General features: G+C 40.4%; 1 pseudogene; it reads left to right on the forward strand.

The window, feature by feature from the left end:
• Positions 1 to 1220: 1220 nt before the first annotated feature.
• Positions 1221 to 3358, forward strand: LOC114632764 (annotated as a pseudogene).
• Positions 3359 to 4571: the final 1213 nt, after the last annotated feature.

The following is a 4571-nucleotide window of genomic DNA, read 5'->3' on the forward strand; positions in this document are numbered from 1 at the left end:
TGCCATAAATAAGACTTTCTTACTTTATAAGAAGGAAGAATCAAGATCCTGTTTTGATGTGAATTAAATACAAAATATGAAATACTCTCTGACCCAGATGGGGGAGGGGAATCCTTCATCCAGCACCTCAAGTCTCATGCAATAAAATCCAGAGGTCTGTTGAATCCGCCTTTTTGATTCATGTACTTACTGCCTGTATTTCCTCTTCTGAGACACATTGATGTCATGGGCATTTATAGAGCTGTCTACCTTCTTCCCTTTTGTGGGGTCAAATGAGGGAAATCCCATTAATTTCCTCATTTCTATTTCTCCCTTTCTTTTACCCTCTAGATCTTCCTCAGTAAACTGATGTTCTTTGTTCTTCATTTCTTTAGTTTCTTTCTTTTCCTCATCTCTTCTTTCTTTCAGTCAAGAAGGGGAGGGAGGTGTGGATATATATTATCCTGGAGACCTGGAGCATCTTCTCAAGCTGAGCAAGCCAGGGGAAACAAGCCAGTAAGTAACATCCTTCCATGGCCTCTTCATTAGCTCCTGCTTCCTGACCTGCTTGAGTTCTAGCCGTGAATTCTGTTGGTGATGAACAGCAATCTGTAAGTGTAAGCTGAATAACCCCCCCACCACCACCACCACCCACTTGCTTCTGGGTCATGATGTTTTATACAGGAATACAAATCCTGACTAAAACACTATTCAAGGGAATTCAAGATTCTTTGGGTGCAAAACTGTGAAATACTTATCTTGCAGAAGGAGATAGCATATTGACTGGACTTTCAAAAACATAAAGAAAGTAGTATTTTATAATAATTCTGAAGATTCTCCCATACATATGTAATATAAAAAGTGGTAATCTGTTGACTATTTCAGTTTGAAGAGTAGAAGAAACATGGAAAGTCCATTAATAGAGATGGGATAGAAAATTTTCAGAGAAAATTGAATATGAGAGTCTGCCAAGTGTAGCAAGTACATGTAATAGGATGAGAAAGAATGAGCTCATGGCTTTAGTGTGAATGTCACAGAAACTGCAGAGAAAAGATATTAGCAGCTAAAACATAATAAAATTAAGAATAAGCTGGATATATGATACTAGTTCATATAATTAAAAGAATAAGAAAAATTAAGGGGTCTTCAATACCCGCTGCTGCAGTCGGCTTCACGTGGTTCCGCTAAGCTCTTCGGAGCTTCTCACTCTCCCCCCCCAGCCTTTGCCGTAATCTGCCATCATGGTGAAACTCGCAAAGGCTGGCAAAACCCACGGTGAGTCCAAGAAAATGGCTCCTCCCCCAAAGGAAGTGGAAGAAGATAGTGAAGATGAAGAAATGTCAGAAGATGAAGATGACAGCAGTGGAGAAGAGGAGGTTATCGTCCCTCAGGAAAAAAAGGAAAAAAGGCTACCACAACTCCAGCAAAGAAGGTGGTTGTTTCACAAACAAAAAAGGCTGCAGTTCCCACACCAGCTAAGAAAGCAGCTGTTACCCCAGGCAAAAAGGCAGCAGTCACACCAGCCAAGAAAGCTGCTCCACCAGCCAAAGTAGTTCCAACTCCTGGAAAGAAGGGAGCTGCACAAGCAAAAACCTTGGTACCAACTCCTGGAAAAAAAGGAGCTGTCATTCCAGCCAAGGGGGCTAAGAATGGTAAAAATGCCAAGAAGGAAGACAGTGATGAGGATGAAGATGAAGAAGATGAAGATGATAGTGATAAGGATGAAGATGATAAGGAAGAGGATGAATTTGAGCCACCATTAGTAAAAGGAGTGAAGCCAGCAAAAGCAGCTCCTGCCGCTCCTGCCTCAGAGGATGAGGATGAGGAAGATGAGGATGACGATGAGGATGATGATGAAGAGGAGGAAGATGACTCTGAGGAAGAAGTTATGGAGATCATACCAGCCAAAGGAAAGAAGGCTCCTGCAAAAGTTGTTCCTGTGAAAGCCAAGAGTGTAGCTGAGGAGGATGATAATGAGGAGGAAGAGGATGAAGATGAAGAAGATGATGAAGAAGAAGATGATGATGAAGTGGAAGAGGAGGAAGAAGAGGAGGAGGAAGAACCTGTTAAAGCAGCACCTGGAAAACGGAAGAAGGATATGACCAAGCAGAAAGAAGCCCCTGATGCCAAGAAACAGAAGGCAGAAGGCTCAGAACCAACTACACCTTTCAATCTGTTCATTGGAAACCTTAATCCAAACAAGTCTGTTGCTGAATTAAAAGTTGCTATCAGTGAACTTTTTGCTAAAAATGATCTTGCTGTTGTGGATGTCAGAACTGGTACAAATAGAAAATTTGGTTATGTGGACTTTGAGTCTCCTGGAGACCTAGAAAAGGCCTTGGAGCTCACTGGTTTAAAAGTGTTTGGCAATGAAATTAAACTAGAAAAACCAAAAGGAAGAGATAGTAAGAAAGTTCGAGCTGCAAGAACACTTTTAGCCAAAAACCTCTCTTTCAACATCACTGAGGATGAATTAAAAGAAGTATTTGAAGATGCCATGGAGATCAGATTAGTCAGCCAAGATTGGAAAAGTAAAGGGATTGCTTATATTGAATTTAAGTATGAGGCTGATGCCGAGAAAAACTTGGAAGAAAAGTAGGGAGCAGAAATTGATGGACAATCTGTCTCACTCTTCTATACTGGAGAGAAAGGACAAAGGCAAGAGAGAGCTGGAAAGAATAGCACTTGGAGTGGTGAATCAAAGACTTTGGTTTTAAGTAACCTTTCCTACAATGCAACAGAAGAAACTCTTTAGGAAGTATTTGAGAAAGCAACTTTTATCAAAGTGCTCCAGAACCCACATGGCAAATCTAAAGGGTATGCATTTATAGAATTTGCTTCATTTGAAGATGCTAAAGAAGCTTTAAATTCCTGTAATAAAATGGAAATAGAGGGCAGAACAATCAGGCTGGAGTTGCAAGGACCCAGAGGATCACCTAATGCAAGAAGTCAACCATCCAAAAAAGTGTTTGTCAAAGGTATGTCTGAGGATACCACTGAAGAGACCTTAAAAGAATCATTTGAGGGCTCTGTTCGTGCAAGAATAGTCACTGATCGGGAAACTGGTTCTTCTAAAGGATTTGGTTTTGTAGACATTAATAGTGAGGAAGATGCCAAAGCTGCCAAGGAGGCCATGGAAGATGGAGAAATTGATGGAAACAAAGTTACCTTGGACTGGGCCAAACCTAAGGGTGAAGGTGGCTTTGGTGGTCGAGGTGGAGGCAGAGGAGGTTTTGGAGGCAGAGGTGGTGGCAGAGGTGGAAGAGGCGGATTTGGTGGAAGAGGCTGCGGAGGCTTTGGAGGCAGAGGAGGCTTCTGAGGAGGTGGCAGAGGAGGGGGAGACTTCAAGCAACAAGGAAAGAAGACCAAGTTTGAATAGTTCCTTCCATCTCATTATTTCCCTCTTCATTTTAAAGAAAGGACTATGGGGATTTTACTCTACTACCTGTTCAATGACAGAGCCTTCTAAGAACATTCCAAGACAGTAAAGATCCTAAACTCTTAAAAAAGAAAAAAAAAGAAAAATTAGGGATATTTCAGTACATAAACTCCAACAAAGTCTAAGGGACTTTGAATGAATGAATGAATGAATCATGGTTGTGTTTCTAAATTTGGAATGACTTTGTATTATGAGGAACAGGGAGAATTGCTTCAAAGATTCACTGTGTACCTAATTCAGTAATTATAACTATTTGTAAAACAATAAGGGCATATCTAAAAATCAATGAGATGAGTTTATTTCAAAGTTCATATACATCAATCAGCATATCTCCTTGAGAATGCTGTTAAGTTACTTTGTTAGTTTATGATCAAATCACTTTACTGTGTATGGGATACATACATTTCTGACATATAAAATATTACACAATATTTAAAATATTGTAGGATTAAAAACTACTGTGTTTTAATCTCATTAGTAAGACTACCCATACACCTGAAATTGGGAAGGTTCCCAGGAGTTACTACTGGTGACCTTAGCTGAAATGTCCAACAGTGGAGATCTGGAATCTAGAGAGACCACCTCCAATAGCCAGACAATATTCTCAGTGGAGGGATGAGAACACCAATCCACCTATAAAACTTTTGACCTAAAAGTAGTCCTATCTAAAAGAAATGCAGGGACAAAATGGAGACTGAGCTACCAAATAGAACATACTGGATGGTCTGATTCCTCCTTACTCCCTCCTCAACGTGCCCCCCCCACACACAAATATTCATCTGAAAGATGCCTGGTCCCTCCCTTCTCAGAGGGAGAGGGTACACCTAATTCTGAAGAGACTCAATAAATAAGAAGGGGAGATGGTTGGGGGAAGAACCCTGTGAGAGGAGACCCTGTGATGAGGAAAAGCATTTGGGATGTTCATACATAAATAAATTAAAAAATAAAAAGGACCACATACACTTAAAACTTAAAAGTTATGAATCATTGTAATACCATATGATGATACACAAATAAATGCATATGTTGTATTTCCAATTAAAAATCTCTAAATAATCATGGTTTTGGAAAGCCAGATAGAAAAATACCATATTGACCCGACCGGCGGGTCCTAGTTATTCGTGGGGGCGAGGAGGACCGCAACCTGAAAGAA

This window comes from Grammomys surdaster, unplaced genomic scaffold (assembly GCF_004785775.1).
Source record: "Grammomys surdaster isolate TR1022 unplaced genomic scaffold, NIH_TR_1.0 422, whole genome shotgun sequence".
NCBI lineage: Eukaryota > Metazoa > Chordata > Mammalia > Rodentia > Muridae > Grammomys > Grammomys surdaster.